At 41.8% G+C, this 17,505-nt stretch overlaps 1 protein-coding gene across 1 annotated transcript in view; it reads left to right on the forward strand.

Annotated features, from left to right (window-relative positions):
- The window catches only part of BACH2 (BTB domain and CNC homolog 2), a 357,918-nt gene that overhangs the window by 54,625 nt on the left and 285,788 nt on the right, over nucleotides 1-17,505 (forward strand). The gene's annotated exons all lie outside the window — the stretch shown is intronic.

The raw sequence follows: 17,505 nt of genomic DNA on the forward strand, positions 1-17,505 counted from the left end.
AGCTGACTACGACATAACCAAGGGATTCCATTGCACTTTATACTTAAGATAAAATGTACTACTAATTTGTTTTGAGAACTTCCCCACCTTTCTCTCAAGGCCTGAGTGTCACAAAACAAACAGATGCAGCCAGGTGTTCTTGTGATGTGAAATGTATGCTCACTGAGAGTGTTAACATTACAGCAGGGCTCATGGCATTTATCTAGTCAAGTGGCAAGAAAGAGATACTGAGGAAATGAAACTACACTGGGCCCCATAGTAGGGGAATCTCACTTAGTTCACCAGGATGATGGAGAAGCCAGGGTGTTTCCGAGCCTGTTAGACATGGTTGCTCATGATAATACTTAATTGCTTGCTGAGGAGGAATGAGTATTTAACTTAAGGCCCTCTGTCTATATTTTCAAGTTCTCCCAGGCTCCTCAAATAAGAGCATTGCCACTCCTGAGTCATGGGGAATGGCTTTGCAGTTTCACAGATCCCATTGCTGTAGCATAAACACACGTAGTCTTCAGTTTTCTTTTAATTGAAGTATAGTTGATCTACAGTGTTTTGTTCGTTTCTTGTGTACAGCAAAATGATTCCATTTATATATATTCTTTTTCAGATTCTTTTCCATTATAGGTTATTATAAGATATTGAATGTAGTTCTCTGTGCTATATAGTAAGTCCTTGTTTACCTATTTTATATATAGTAGTGTGTATCTGTTAATCCTAAACTCCTAATTTATCCTTCCCTTTCCCCTTTGGTAACCATAAGCTTCTTTTCTATGTCTGTGGGTCTATTTCTGTTTTGTAAATAAGTTCATTTATATCATTTTTTAGATTTCACATATGTGATATCATATGATATTTGTCTTTCTCTGACTTACTTCACTTAGTATGATAATCTCTAGGTCCATCCGTGTTGCTGCAATGGCATTATATCATTCTTTTTTATGGCTGAGTAATATTCCATTGTGTATATGTTCCACATCTTCTTTATTCATTTATCTGTTGATGGACATTTAGGTTGCTTCCATGTCCTGGCTATTGTAAATAGTGCTGCAGTGAACATTGGGGTGCATGTATATTTTCAGATTAGAGTTTTCTCTGGATATATGCCCAGAACTGGGATTGCTGGATCATATGGTAGCTCTATTTTTAGTTTTTTGAGGAATCTCTATACTGTTTTCCATAGGGGCTGTACCAATTTATATTCCCACCAACAGCGTAGGAGGGTTCCCTTTTCTCCACACCCCCTCCAGGATTTACTGTTTTAGGCTTTTTGGTGATGGCCATTCTGACTGGTGTGAGATGATACCTTGTTGTAGGTTTTTTTTTTTTTTTAATATTTATTTTTGGCTGTGTTGGGTCTTTGTTTCTGTGCGAGGGCTTTCTCTAGTTGCGGCAAGCGGGGGCCGCTCTTCATTGCGGTGTGCGGGCCTCTTCGCTATCTCGGCCTCTCTTGTTGCAGAGCACAGGCTCCAGACGCGCAGGCTCAGTAGTTGTGGCTCACGGGCCCAGTTGCTCCGCGGCATGTGGGATCTTCCCAGACCAGGGCTCGAACCCGCAGCCCCTGCACTAGCAGGCAGATTCTCAACCACTGCGCCACCAGGGAAGCCCCATCGTTGTAGTTTTGATTTGCATTTCTCTAATAATTAGCAATGTGGAGCATCTTTTCATGTACCTTCTTGAAGTAGCTGAACAGTGACAGGTCCACAGTGTCCAGTGAGCTGAAGAAGCATAGCTTCACAGAATCCAGTTCTCCCGTTTTCTGGAATCCCAGAGTCTTTCTTTTTTGCTTCATCCTTTTTTCCCCCTGTATTCAGGCTTTACCACTTCTTTTCTGGGTAAACACAGTACCCTCTTTACTTTACTCCTCCCAGTTTCCACATATGGCCCCTTCATTTATCTTTCATACTGCCAGTCAGAATGATCTTTCTAAAGGCAAAACCGAGTCTTGTGGTGACTTTCTTACAGTCTTTCAAAGACTCCTCTTCCTTAGCTGAGCACATTTCCTTCCCAGGGGACCTAACATCCCAGAGTGTCTAAGACCTACATACCTTTCCTGTCAGCATCCTTTTCCCCCTCCGCCCCTTCTGTGCTCTGGACAAACCTTTGCTTTCCCAAAAGCTTTGCACTGAATGCCTGAATTCCGCAGGCCTGAGCTCTCCTCGGGCCTCAGGTACACTTCTGTCCTAGCACTCTGTTTTCTAATGGTCCGTTGACTTCCTTTCCTCACTAGACTCTAAGCACCTTGCTTGTGTTTTATCCAGCACCTAGCCCAGCACCTGACACATAGTGCTCAATATAAGTTTATTATATGAATGAGTGAATGAGTGATTATGTCCCACACAAAGCAGAGAGGAAGGAGAAGCTGCATTTAATTAGTATATGAAATAGGCTTGAGTTGCAGTTAATACAGATTTCAACAAGAGTGAGGCTGGCTGGTTGATCCGGGTGGTCACCCTAAGGACACAGCCCTGGGGGATAGCCACAGGACCAAAATCAGTTTTATTAGTTCTAGAGAGATGTGACTTGCAAGAATTGACTTATGATTAAATTGATGACAGATTAATTCATAACTGAGATCTTTTGACAGTGAGAAAGAGAGAGATGAGGCAGCACAATTAATGGGGATCATTTGCTCAGGCCATATCCTCTTGGTCAGTAAATTCTCAGGGGACCAAATATTAGAGCTGGCTAAGTTCTAAGATGAGGAATTGAATTCTTTCTACTTGTCCTTCAGGGATTTTTCCATCCAGCTGGATTATCTGGAAGAATGATTCTTTTCTTTTTAAATTTTTATTGGGGTAGAGTTGATCCACAGTGTTGTGTCAGTTTCCGCTGCACAGCAAAGTGAGTCAGCCACACACGTACATATATCCACTGTTTTTTAGATTCTCTTCCCGTATAGGTCATCACAGAGTACTGAGTAGAGTTCCCTGAGAATGATTCTTTTCCTATGGAAGATAAACAAATCTAGATCAGTGACTTTCACACAGTTCTTAATAGCAGTCAGAGCTGCTCTTTCTTTGTAATCATGATAGCTAATATTTATGGAACGTTTACTGCTGCATGTCAGGCACTGTTCTAAAGGCTTTATCTCCGTTGGCTCAATTCTCAAAACTCTATGATGAAGTTACTGTTATTAGCTCCATTTTTACAGACTGGGAAACTGAGGCAAAGATGTTAAGTGGTTTATCTAAAGTTACCTTGTGAAGGGAGCTGGGATTTGAACCCATGCAGTCAGACTCCAGCACCTATGCTGACCAACCTTTGGAAAAATGCCACCAGCCTTTCTTGTGGTTGCTTTACAGTACTTCATTTAATTCTCATAGCAACTCTTAAAAATGAGGTGTGTTAACCAAGACCTTTTAGGTTGCGAGTAGCAGACTAACTTGAGTGAAAAAGATTTAACTGTATTTTGTAACTAAGCTGTCTTTGTGTCATGTGACCAGCTGTGACACTGGGTATCCCAGTGGGTGTGGAGAGGCAGTTCTTCACAGAGGATGAGGAGCCGGTGATGGACAAACAAAAATCTCACTAGGAATCGGAAGTTGAGAGAGGTTAAGTAGCTTGGCCAGGGTCACTCAGCTAGGGAATGGCAAACGTGGAATTCGGAACTAGGCCCCCACCTCCAGAACCAGTCTGTGTTTGCTCTGATTTGAATGAACCCTGTGCATTCCACACGTCCTTCTGTCTTCCGTCTCCAGCAGGTTATGGTATCATTGGCCGAGATATCTTTTTCTCTGCTTCATTTTAGTTCTAAGGACACATTGTGGTCACCTCCCATGAGCCTGGCTATTTCCCAAATATAGTGTGCATTGCTTTATTTAATCCTGAACTGTCTTTTAGAATAGTTATGTAAACAGTTAAGTTCATCTAATCATTTTACTACTTTCCACTTCAGAGAGTGAATTTTTTCTGATTAGGCCCCAAATTCTAGAGAAATCTTTACTGAAGCCCTGTGACCAGACCAGAGCTTTTTCAGGCGAAGGTTTATGCAAAACATTGGCCTTCATGGAAATTTGGTTCTTGCTCACTTGGGTCTCAGTTCATGAGAATTTTCATCGACTCAAGCAGCAGGTCATAGATACAAGTACAGGTGTGGAAGCTTAGCCTGTGATCTTCCTGTCGCCTCGCAACCCTACTGTACAGATTTTTAGAAGGGAGAGTGCTCTTTGGAAGTTGCTCTGTACTTTGCACTTCTGAATCTGTTTATGAGAAAATGACAGTATTTTTCAGTGTTTGCACCACCTCTGACTGATGCTCTGATCCTTGATGTGTTTAGTTTTTTACGTGTGCTCATCTCTACATCAAAAACAGAGGAAGCCACAGGAAATTGCTGCCTGTATTTCCAGGAAATGTAACTACCTCACCTGCTCCCCGATCCGCACAGCCCAGAAGACCCCACTGTGGGCACTGGCATCGCTGATGAAGGTGGTGATTAGGAGCTGGGGCGTGTTCTCATTCTGCTGCTCTGCCAGCAAAAGCCCCAAGAAGACAGGCTTTTCAGACTCACGTGTTAACACTAAATCTGGTTCTCTAAACACTCCTCTGACCATGTAAATGCATGCATGAAGTGAGGTATCATTCCAAACCAGAGGGCTGGTGGGCCTCACTCACTCTGCTCAGGTGTGGCACCTCCTGCCTGGTCCACAGGGCTGGGGCTGGCGCTCTCGCTGATCACACAGAAATGAAATAATCCTGGGAGAGAGCCTACTGATGGACTCGGAGGGCGTTATGCGAAGTGAAATAAGTCAGAGAAAGACAAATACTGTATGATATCACTTATATGTGGAATCTGAAAAAGACAGCAAACTCCTGAATATAACGAAAAAGAAGCAGACTCACTGATACGGAGAACAAACTAGTGGTTACCCGTGGGGAGAGGGAAGGGGGAAGGGGCAATAGAGGGGTAGGGAATTAAGAGGTACAAACTGCTACGTATAGAATAAATTAGCTACAAAGATATATTGTACAACACGGGAAATATAGCCAATATTTTATAATGACTACAAATGGAGTATAACCTTTAAAAATTGTGAATCGCTATATTGTACACCTGTAACTTACATAATGTTATACATCGACTATACGTCAATAAAAAAAACAGAAAGACCAGGAGGTTACACTGAACACCAGCCATTCTTTAAAGAATTATGATAATATATACACACTACTATATATAAAATAGATAACTAATAAGAACCTACTGTATAACACAGGGAACTCTATTCAGTACTCTGTAATGACCTGTATGGGAATAGAATCTTAAAAAGAGTGGATATATGTATATGTATAACTGATTCACTTTGCTGTACAGCAGAAACTGACACAACATTGGAAATCAACTGTACTCCAATAAAGATTAATTTTGAAAAAAAGAATGATGATAATAATGATAATGATAATAGCTAATATTTATTGAGTGTTGACTGTGGTATGCCAGACATGTAACTTAGGACCTATGTGTGTTATTTAATTCAATCCTCACATAAATCCCTACAGGGACTTTCTATATCATCCCAACTTTCAGATGAGGCACCTGAGACTCAAGAGAGTGTTTAATATCTCATCCAAGATCACACAGCCAGTAAATTCAAACCCAGATGTATGTAATGCCACGCCAGCACTGTAAATAGTTGAGTAGATATTACTGGGAGTGGAGCTGGGCTGGCAGTCTGTGTGCACAGGCAGATGGGAGCAGACAGGGTCCATCCAAGCAGGCTGAAGGCTGGTACCAAGGGCAGGCTTTGCTGTAGATCTGCTGTAGTGACACTCACATGGAAGAAAGGAGGGGCCAGTAGTCCAATAAATCCTTTACCCCAGGAAATTTATGTGTCTTCTGGGTCCAACATCCTGAGTGCAAGCAACCGAATACAAAAGGGTGACTTCCCACTGCATCATGGTCCCAGCTTCTTAGCCTAGCTCTCTTCTCTATTTTAGCTTATAAATGTTATATTGTGATGAAAACAAGTATGAGAAATTGATGTTGCTTCAGCTTCTCCATGAGCTGAAACAAATTTTCGTTTAAGCATGAAATCTGCCATCTCATGGATCAAACAGAGGCTCTGGAAGAGAAACATCCATAAATATTTGAGGCTTAATGAAGGCTATCTAGTTAATAATACCCCACATTATTACAAAAAGGTAACATTTGACTCCAAAGAATACACCCCGTTAAAGCTGGTAACAAAAAGTTGGAAAATGAGGCTAGGAATTAATAAAAGATTTCAGGAAGACCATTTTTGGACTTGCTAGAGACAGGCCGTAAATGTGGTTTTGAACTTTCTGGCAGCTGTCATGAAGATGGAAAGACGCGTGTAGTAGACGTTGATTTTCAAAACTCAAAAGGAGAAAAGGTCTCTTAGAATTTTAGCAGAAAAAGAGTTTGCACGTCTACACAGGTGGTGGTTAGTGTTGGTTTAAAGCTGTTCGCATGCAGCCCCATGTACACCTGTCTGCATTCTGCTTATTTTTAGGATTAAAAAAGCCCATGTAGTGTGATTTATCACATGTCTACTTCTGGATTATTTCAAGGCTGATAATCTGGTTTGTGTATCATCCATGTCTTCCTTTCTCTTTCCCTCTGGGCCTGTTGTTCATCTCCTGGACATTTCTTTCCTCATTAGCATTTCTGCTAGATGATAAGCAGAGAAAATAAAAATAAACACACAACTCTAGCAATCAACTTTGCTATTTACAGAGGTGGTTTTAATGCTTTTTTAGCAAATGGGAATTTCAAGAGAGATCTTTCCCGATTGTCTTAGAGCTCAGCCCGCCCCTGTGTGTGCTTAGTGAACCCCACCTGAGCTCCAGGTGGAGGGCAGGCAGGGAGAGAGACCTACAGGGGGAAGTTTGACCGCATCATACCTGAGATAAAGCCACTCTTGGTGAATTGACATTGAGCAGAAAAGGTGGAAACTTGTGTTCGTTTGCTAGGGCTGCCATAACAAAGTACCAGAGACTGCTTGGCTTAAACAATAGAAATTTCTATTTCTGTTTCTAGGCTGGAAGTCCTAGATCACGATGTCAGCAGGGTGGATTTCTTCTCAGGGCTTCTCTCTTTGGCTTGTAGATGGCCGAAGATCACATGATCTTCCCTCTGCCTGTGTCTGTGTCCTAATCTCCTCTTCTTATAAGAACACCAGTCAGATTGGATTAGGGTTCCCCCTGGTAACCTCATTTAACCTTAAATACCTCTTTAAAGGCTCTGTCTCCAAATACAGTCACATTCTGACTTACTGGGGGTTAGGATTTCAAAAATTCAGCCCAAAACAAAACTGCTGATTAAAACAAGATGTTGCATTACCTAGATTTCAAGAATACGAATTTCTCTCTTCTCCAGTTATAAAGAATTGAAGGTCTTGCAAGGCACCCTTGTTGTAGATTTGTGCCCTTGAAAGGCTTGGATCACAGTCAGGGTTTTTGTATGTGTGTGTTTTTTCTTTTGGATCAAATATACTGTGTCTATTGAAAGTTTGAAGATCAGTGCATTTCCTCCTGTTCAGAAAATAATAATGCCAAGCTTTCACCGGAGTTCTTTTCATCTCCAAGGCTCTCTTAAATATTGACTAATTAAGTAAAAATGGAGGAAGTCTGGCTAAATAGCCTCTCTTTGAGGACCAGTCCAGTGGACTTAGAATACACAGTGATTTGCTGTATCTTTGAAAACAGAAGCAACTAGAAATCTTTTATTATTGGCTATAATAGCAAATGGCATCTCTTATTATGTTTAGCAGCTGACATATCAAATTGCATTTTAGTTGGTTGTTATACATGAAATAGTAGGATATAAGTAGGCTAAAAATGAGAATTTACAGCCCTGGGACATGGGATATCTGACATCTAGGTGTTGCCATGACAACTCATCAGGATGTTGCTTTGTAATCTTTTAGATTAGGTTCCAGCCCAGGGTCACTGGATTGGAATTGGAGGGGGGATTGGTAACTGGACGTGAATGTTGTACTTTTACTAAGTGGTATTTGAATTTGCAGTTTGGTCATCTTGCTAAGATCAAGTAGAAATGACATTGAGGGAATATTTAAATTCTTCAGAACCGAGACAAGGTCACATTTGTCAGCAAGAATATTCGGATGGAGTGGTCTGAGACTCAGCAGCTGGAAGACAGGATTTCCTGTCCTTGGTCAGTGGATAAAAACTATGCAAGCATCCCTTAATATATGTACACCCCTGAACAGTTCTGCGTAAATGAAACACTGGGAAATTTAACCTTTTTTATAATTGTCTTATGTTATAAAATTGGAACTGAACATCTCCGAGAAAGCAATTTGGCCGCAAAGCAAAGCACGGCTGCTTTCTAGTGTCCCATATCCTCCATCTCAGCCGGAAATGGCCTGGAGGGCGTGGAATTTGGATCAGGGAAGGGAACTGGGCAGAGTGAGGAAGGAAGCGGTTGGAAAACAGGGCACCACATTCCTCACCCCTCACGTTGGCCTTGACCCTGGGTACCGCATCTCCCCTCTGACAGGGGGCCGCCCAGACATGCTCGTCACCAGGGAGGGTCAGTGCAAGGGCTCGGTGCTGAAGTCAGATCCCAGTTCTGCCACGAACAGCGTGATCTTGGACAAAACACATTTCCACTCTGGGTTCCCCCTAGGAAATGAGGAGGTTGCGTTTCCTCTGGCTGTCAAGTTTGGCTGCTCATCATCGTGTGGGGAAGGGCAGGTCGCCACATTTCTCTTCTTTGCCGTTAAACCCACATTTCCATCATCTCTTTGCAGCAGAATTAGCCCTCCCCAGTTAGTGGACCTCTGGATAATTAAGAGAGAGCAGAAAGGTACACCCCCCACGCCGATCCTCATATATTTTAGGTTTTATTTCCGAAGCAAAGGCTGCCACGCAGTGAGGAGAAGATGAAATCCCAAACAGAAGACAGCCAGTTCCAGTAAGTTTTTCCACTACCGCTGTTGTCAGCTTCAGCACCAGCTTAGCCAATATTTACTGAGCTCACATTTACTGAGCATTTTCTGTGTATAGGAGACAGTGCTAAGCACTTTATATACATATGCCATTTAATCGCATGACAAATACACGTATGTGTCTGTAGGTGAAAATGTAAAATTGAGCATTTGCTATGTAGCAGGTATGACGTCGAATCCTCACAATAATCCAGGGAGGGCGATCAGTTAAGCCTCACAACAGAGGTGGCGTGATCAATTAGCTCTGTTTTTACAGTTAAGGAAGCTGATCCAAAGCTAGTAACTGGTGGAGCGGGGTTTTGAACGCAAGTGGTGAGGCCTCAGAGCCCTTTCTCATAATCTCTCTGCTGCGGTTCTCTACACTCACATGACACAACCGTCACCTGGGGAGCTTTTAAAATCTATGGATCCCCGGACCCCATTCCAGACCAGTCAGAATGTGTGGGGTTGCAGCCTGCACCTGGGTATGCTGATAAGCAGCCCAGGCTGAGAACCACTGCCCCAGATGGACCACTAGGGTCCTGGGACAGAGAGGTTGTGGGCAGCCCCACATCTAACGGACGACTGGCCAAGGCGTTGCATCCAGACTGCTACCTCTAGAGCCAGGTCCCTTGATGGCACAATGGGCAGCATTCCAATTATTATTGTTGCTCTTAGGACCTGTACCTACCATCATGCCTGGTTTCCCTTTCTTAGTCTAAATCTCAAAGCCTCAGGTTCATTTAGGGCCTTTTAAAAACTGTGTAATTGGAACTTCTCTGGCGATCCAGTGGTTAGGACTCTGCGCTTCCACTGTAGGGGGCGCAGGTTCGAGGCCCGGTCGGGGAACTAAGACCCTGCAAGCTGCACGGCACGGCCAAAAAATAAATCAATAAAAATAAAAGTTTGTATTAGGCCACATTATGATAATCAAAGAAGATGAACCAAAGGAGTGATTTCCCGCTTAACAGCGTCAGCTAACCTGGACTGATCACCGTCACCATCTTTAATGTCAGTTGTTGGGCTCTACGGGTAGAGTCTGGGACAGTGGTTCCAAAACCTTGATGCACATTGGAATCACCTGGGGATCTTTAAACACCACAGATGCCCAGCTCCCACCCCAGACATTTGATCTTATTAGTGTGGAATGTCGCCTGCGCAGTGGGCTTTTTAAAAGCCCTCCAAAGCGATTCTCATGAGCGGTTTGAATCAGTGGTTTAAGAACTTGGTCTGTAAGTTCACAAGGGTGCTGACTATGGAATCCCCTCTGGGGCCTGAACTCACTTCTTACCTCTGACAGTGTCTCACCACCATCCTCCTTTGCATTTTAGCCAGCACGATTAATTTGCATTTAATTCTGCTCAGTTCACTACCTGACTCCCAATTCTACCTCGCTGTCAAATGATGGTTTCTCCCCAAAGGTGATTCTTATGCTTAGGCTCTTGGAGTAATACTGGTGACATGTCTGTGGGGTATCTTTGTAAGGTTCTGTCTTATTTTCACTATGAGATGTACTTCTTTTGAAATTGTTTTACATTTTAAAACATTTTTGTGATTTTTATACACATCGCTTTTTCCTTCCAAGAGTAAAATAAACAGCTTTTCCACATAATGCTTTGTAATAATAAACCACTTACAAGTCTTTTCCCAAAATAGTTGACCATCAGATTCACTCATGGGAGACGGTTACCATGCCCGCAGTGCTTAACAGTTGATAAAATCTTACAGATAGAAATACGGTGCGAATTTTCTCCTTCGGAAGTTTGGAAAAGTCGGATTAACTTATCCACTGGCAAATACAGTGGGGTTATAAAGGCGTATTAAAGCAGAAGTGTACATTTGTTGACAAGTTTGCAAATGTACTGGATTGATCTGGAAATTCATTTTGCAGTAAGTACTAGGTCTCAAACTGAGATTTTTTAAGGCCACAGAGATGTTGTTTGGTGGGTAAGAGGAGACAGGTATTGATAATTTGCCAGTGGAACAGCTTTTGGCAAAGGCTGGGAGATGGAGAATTGAGCTAGGCTGGTGGGAAAGGTATAAACTGGGTGTGGCAGGTGATGAGGAAGGACTGCTGAGGTGGGGCTGGTTGTGTGAGATTTCATAGCAAGAATACTTGGGAAGAGCTAAAAAATACATGGTATCGCGGTAGGAGTTTCTGTTTTCCTTTGTGTGGTGGTTGAAGTCCGGTTGGTCTGTAATCGCGTTGGTGTTCTGGATCGCTGAACAAAAAGGCCGGTAGTTTGGGTTGGTTATTATGCTTTTCTTGAGGGTAAAGCTTTTGAAATGAACTCTGCTTCTTTAGGTTGAAAATTCCTCATTTTGGTGTCTTGTCTACGTCTTGCTGCTGTAATCCCCGAGAAGAGAAAAGGGGTTTAGGACGCCTCTCTTTTGAAATGAGCAGGGTCAGAGCAGGCAGGGGGCTATCACGGTTGTTTCTCTTTGTTCCAGACTTAGAACATGTGAGCAATGGTTCCACCCCTCACTTTGTGAGCTGTTTTCCTCCGATATTTCCTAATTTTTCCCATGACGTTCCAGCCTGTTTCTTCACCAGATTGTAAGGCCTGAAAGACCCCATTGTTCTACAGGAGTCTGAGCTGGTGCACGTTTGCTGAGCTGGCCGGCTGGGGTCTGCGTGTGGGTGGGACGTGGCTGGGGGATAATGCAGATTAGAGGATGTGCCGAGTGTATTCCTGACAGTGGCAAACACTTTCTGCTTAGCAGGCGTTTAGAGCGGGCCTTTTTCTTCATAGAAGGTGCCGTGCTTTTAAAATATTTTTCACAAACTATGTCTTTCACTGTGCTGATTGAGAGAGATGGGGACATTCCATTAAGCTAAGGAAAGTTTCTTAATGGTAAATCAAATGAATGAAGGCCTTATCCAGACTTCACTTCATTTTCAGATAAATGCAAACTTTTGTTCTTGTAACACACACACACACACACACACACACACCTTCCACACACACTCCTGATGGCCTGCCCAAGATTTATGTGAGCTCTTGATCCATTTTCACCTTCTCACCCACCCTGAACATCTATTTAGAATTGCAGCCTTTCTCTTCCACCCCATTCCCCATTCCTCTGAGCTCAATTTTTTTTATTGCACCTGTCACCTTATAACAAAAGTAATGTATTATGTTTCTTATTTGTGTTTATTATCTGTCTCCCCCCGTTAGACTCTAGATTCCACTAAGGTAGGGGATTTTGTCTGTTTTCTTCACGGATTATCCCAAGTCTCAGAACAGTGCCTGACACGTAGTAGGTGCTCAGTAAATATTGTTGAGTGAATTAGTGAATGAACAGCGTTAAGAAGTGAATGATGTGTCTCAGATTTGGGTCCTAGCCTTTTAAATTCTAATTTACTAGTGAATCTTAAAACATTTTCTGCGGTTTTGTTTTCCAGCTTCCCTACTTTTTAGGATAATGAAGGATGGTATCTTCTCCCAGCTGAAGTTTGGGAATGACTTGATGATCCTTAAGTAGTAGGGGCAGCAGAGTATTGCTCTTAGATTTACATTTTGACCTCAAAGGCCCTACACTAACCATCTTCAAACTCTGGTCTGCAGAAGTTCCCTGGAGATATTTAAGGGGCTGTGCAAGCATTTCATTTGCATTTTATTTTTAATATATTTAGAGCAATTTTTTATAATCATGATTTAAAAACATGCACACTTAAATGTGTTACATACCAGATTTTCACACATTGGGACCACCGACGCATTGAATTGCACTGTCAAATTAACCTTGAAATTAAGTGTTTTCTGCTGTTTTGGCTTCTATATTTGAACGTGTTATAAATGAGTTGTCGATAAGGAAGTCTGTACCAGTATTTTTCAGATTCCAGCCTGATCACAAATTGAACAAGTGAATTCCTCCTGTTAGATAAATACAGCATGCTCAGTTACATGCCAGGCAGGGCTAGGGAACCTCCACTGGGTGTACGCTTCTTAAGTGGCCAGTTGTACAGGAAGTGAGCATTCTATTTTATGGTCCTGTATCCCCACTGTACATTTCGGATTCTCCTTGATTGATTATTAAAGAAATCAAGTAATTGTCAGGTCATCGTTAGTAATTAAAATTTGAAATTAAAAAGTCTTTTTTTTTCCTTTTTAAAAAAATTTTTATTGGAGTATAGTTGCTTTACAATGTTGTGTTAGTTTATACTGTACAGCAAATGAATCAGCTGCACGTATACATATATCCCCTCTTTTTTGGATTTCCTTCCCATTTAGGTCACCACAGAGCGTTGAGTAAAGTTCCATGTAATATACAGTAGGTTCTCATTAGTTATCTATTTTATACATAGTATCAATGTGTATATATGTCAATCCCAATCTCCCAGTTCATCCCACCCCACCCCTTTCCCCCTTGGTATCCATACATTTGTTCTCTACGTCTGTGTCTCTATTTCTGCTTTGTAAATAAGATCATCTTACCAGTTTTTTCAGATTCCACATATATGTATTAATATACAATATTTGTTTTTCTCTTTCTGACTTACTTCACTCTGTATGACAGTCTCTAGGTCCGTCCACGTCTCTACAAATGACCCAATTTCGTTCCTTTTTATGGCTGAGTAATATTCCATTGTATATATGTGCCAAATCTTCTTTATCCATTCCTCTGTTGATGGACATTTAGGTTGCTTCCATGTCTTGGTTATTGTAAATGGTGCTGCTGTGAACATGGGGTGCACTCATCTTTTCAAATTAGAGTTTTCTCTTGGGAATGGGATTAACAACTGCATTTTTTCAAGGTTTTGGGTTAGTTTGAGGCAGATCACGAGATTACAAAGCGAGTTGCTAAAGAACTGTTATGATTTCCAATTTAAGTGTTCCTCGCTGTTCCAATCCACTCATTTCCAAAATTTGGACATGGAAATTTCCCAGAGTGAGTTCTAGTGGCAAAGGATACAGTGTTATTCATGTCAATTTGGTTTCCCAGTTTCAAATGGTAAGCAATAAGAATAGCAGATAGCAAGAGATTCACCTGAAAACTTGTCTGAATCTGTTTGGTCTCTGAGTTTAGAGAGCAGGATTCAGACAGGGAGTCATACCTGTAATGACCTGGGAATATCAGGATTCTCTTAATACAGTGCAACCAGATACAAACACAGCAGTGAAAACGTATGCTGCATCAGTTTTATAAGTCAGTTCATAAGCCAACTACTATCTGAAAGCCCCACTCCCTGCCATCTCAAAAGTGCCACTGAATATATTATAGGAAATAGTTATGTTGTATTTTATGGAACATTTTAGAGACCTCCTTTCACAACCTTCTATTGGGTTGGCCAAAAAGTTCGTTCGGGTTTTTCCGTAAGATGGTAAGTGCAATATTCATGCACTTAACACTGTTGCCATTTGCTGTTCTGTCTCCCACACTCATATTTGAGCCCCTTGAAAGGAAGACTTGTGTCTCCTTCCTGTCAGCGCCTGGCATTGCCTGCCACGTGGGGAGTCCTTCGTACGTGTTCATGAAACGGCATTGGATTCGACCGCAGAGGGAAGCGAGCTTGGAAGGAGCAGTGCAGCCTCGTACTAAATACACCGTCAGTAACTTTTTACACGAAGCACAAATTCTAGCATTAAAAACATGTTGGATGGTTCCATGGTTCCTTCACCTTCATCCCTCATGGACAGTTATTTACAGTTTTCTGAATTCTTTCTAGAAATGTCTTTTGACTCGGACACTTCCATGCCATCCTACTGCTGTGCCAGGTCGACTGTCCTGATTCTGAGCCTTATCTTTCTCTTCTTCCCTGGCCTGGACTATGAAAGCAGCCTCGCCAGCTTCTCCCAGACCCAGTGCTCCCTCTGGTTCTCCACATTGTTGCCGCATTTGTCTCCTCATAAGACACATCGCAGCAAGTCCATTGGCCTACACTGCCTGCAGGATCAGGTGCAAACCCAAGCTGTCCAGGACAGTGTCCACGGGCCACACGTGGCTCTTGAGCTCTTAAAATGTGGCCAATCCACATTGAGATGTGTTATAGGTATAAAACCCATGCCCTATTCTAAAAAAACTTAGTATGTGGCTGCAAACTAGAGATGATCATATTAAGTGAAGTAAGTCAGAAAGGGAAAGACAGCTACCGCATGATATCACTTACGTGTGGAATCTAAAATATGACACAAACGAACTTATCTACGAAACAGAAACAGACTCACAGACATAGAGAACAGACTTGTGGTTACCTACCAAGGGAGAGGGGAGGTGGGGGAGGGATGGATTGGGAGTTTGGGATTAGCAGATGCAAACTATTACATATAGGATGGATAAACAACGAGGTCCTACTCTATATAGCACAGGGAACTATCATCAATATCCTGTGATAAACCAGAATGGAAAAGCATATAAGAAAAAAAGAATGTTTATATATAATATGTATAACCGAATCACTTTGCTGTACAGCAGAAATTAACACAACACTGTAAATCGACTATACTTCAATAAAAAATAAATTTAAAAAGATAAAAATAGGGCTTCCCTGGTGGCACAGTGGTTGAGAATCTGCCTGCTAATGCAGGGGACACGGGTTCGAGCCCTGGTCTGGGAAGATCCCACATGCCGCAGAGCAGCTGGGCCCGTGAGCCACAATTACTGAGCCTGCGCGTCTGGAGCCTGTGCTCCACAACAGGAGAGGCCACGATAGTGAGAGGCCCGCGCACCGCGATGAGGAGTGGCCCCCGCTTGCCACAACTAGGGAAAGCCCTCGCACAGAAACAAAGACCCAACACAGCCATAAATAAATAAATAAATAAATAAATAAATAAATAAATTAAAAAAAAAAAAGATAAAAATAAAAAGACAGTATAAAAAATGTAATATATCTCATTAATAATTTTCATATTGATTACATGTCAAAATGGTAATGTTTTAGATCTGTTGGGTTAAATACATATCATTAGAGTTAATTCCTCCTGTTTCTTTTTACTTTTTTAATGTGACTACTAGAAAATTTGAAGTTATGTGTGTGGTCACCTTAGGTTTCTGTTGCTCAGTGCTGGTCTAAGCTGTATCATGACATTTAAAGTTTCTTATAACTTGGCCTCATTTCCCTTTTCAGCCTCAAATCCCAGCCCTTCCTGCTCTCCTCAGAGTTTCTCATAACCCCCAGAACTCACCAAGCCTATTTATACTTACGGGTTGTTGCTGTTGGTTTTTTGGGTTTTTTTTTTTTCACATTCTGTTCCTTCATTCTGAGCTGTCCTTCCCTTTCTTTGTTAGCTGTAAAATTCCTACTCAGATTTTTAGGACCTGACTTAATTGTCCCATGCTGCTGCTGAAGTTATGCCCCCGTCTCCCCACAGCAAGCTCTTGGTTGGTCCCTCCATTGTTGTGCTGGCCTTGCTGTGCTGCCATTAGGTGTCTTCTTAACTAGGCTTCTCCAGGGAAAAGGCTGCAATTTATTCCTCCAGTGACCCCTGAGGGCAGTACCTGGTGTGTACTAGACATTTAATTGACATTTATTAAATTAACGTATGAATTAATTTCATCCTACTGCACAAACTGCTATTATCGCATGCATCCACCCTTGATCATCTGAACCATTAGCCATGCAAAAAATTGGATGCCGAGGCGGACAGCACTGGGCCTGTCAGCCATAACCCCAATTTCAGACTTTTGTGTTCAATAAAATGGCCTCTTTGTTCTCACTGGTTGACTTATGGCAATTTAAAACATTATACATTTGAATTTATGAAATCTATGGATATTGTATAGACTGAGAACATAAAATGACATAAACATGACCACTTTTACTCTTTTGTTTACAGGGATTTCATATAAGATTTCATTTGATTGAAGATTTCACTTCTAAACGAGTTTGAAAGCCACTGTTCTAATCCTAAATTTCATTTACATTTCCATTCCAAAGGTTTCTTTCTGGTTTTGATGAGGTAGTTTCTAGTATCACAGAAGTTTACACAGAGCAAGACTTTTCAACTCTGGCTGCCCAATAGCTACAGCTGGGAAGCTGTCAAAAATTCTGATGTCCAGGGTCCCCGCACCCCCAGGGATCCTGGTAGCATTGGGCCGGGGGCACCGGTAATTATGTAATAAATTGATTCCTGGCTCCAAAGAGCCAGGTAAACTATGAAAATGTTGAAGCTGTGAATTGATCATTTTTCTTTCTTTTTATTAGTGATATTGTAATCATGGTAATTCATCTTAAGTTTGTACTGTGATTTGGGGGTTAAAACAGCATTTGATGGAACACACCTTCTGTAGACAATTTAAGCCTTCTGAAATTGAAAGTTTTTTTCTGTCATTCTCTAAAACCTACCTGCAGCAGAACTTTAATGTCCCTTATTCGTAGAAATAGCAAACAAAAGACCTATCTCAGATTATGAAACTAGGGCTGACAAAGACAGTGGGTGTAATACGTCCGCTCAGGCAGTGGCCTCCTGGCACACTTGTTACCCTGAATAAACAGTGCTCCCCTGACAGAGCCTCTGTAGCTCTGCCACGTTGATAAAATCTGACATTCTGCTTAATCACTTTTTAGTGATATTCTTCCTTTTGTTCTTGGTATGTGAGAAATCAGCTTTTTTTTTTTTTTTTTAAGGTGTGGGAAAGAATTATCTTTAAGTTCCTA

The sequence above is a fragment of the Balaenoptera borealis genome (genome assembly GCF_965194805.1).
Source record: "Balaenoptera borealis genome assembly, chromosome: 9".
NCBI classification, from domain to species: domain Eukaryota; kingdom Metazoa; phylum Chordata; class Mammalia; order Artiodactyla; family Balaenopteridae; genus Balaenoptera; species Balaenoptera borealis.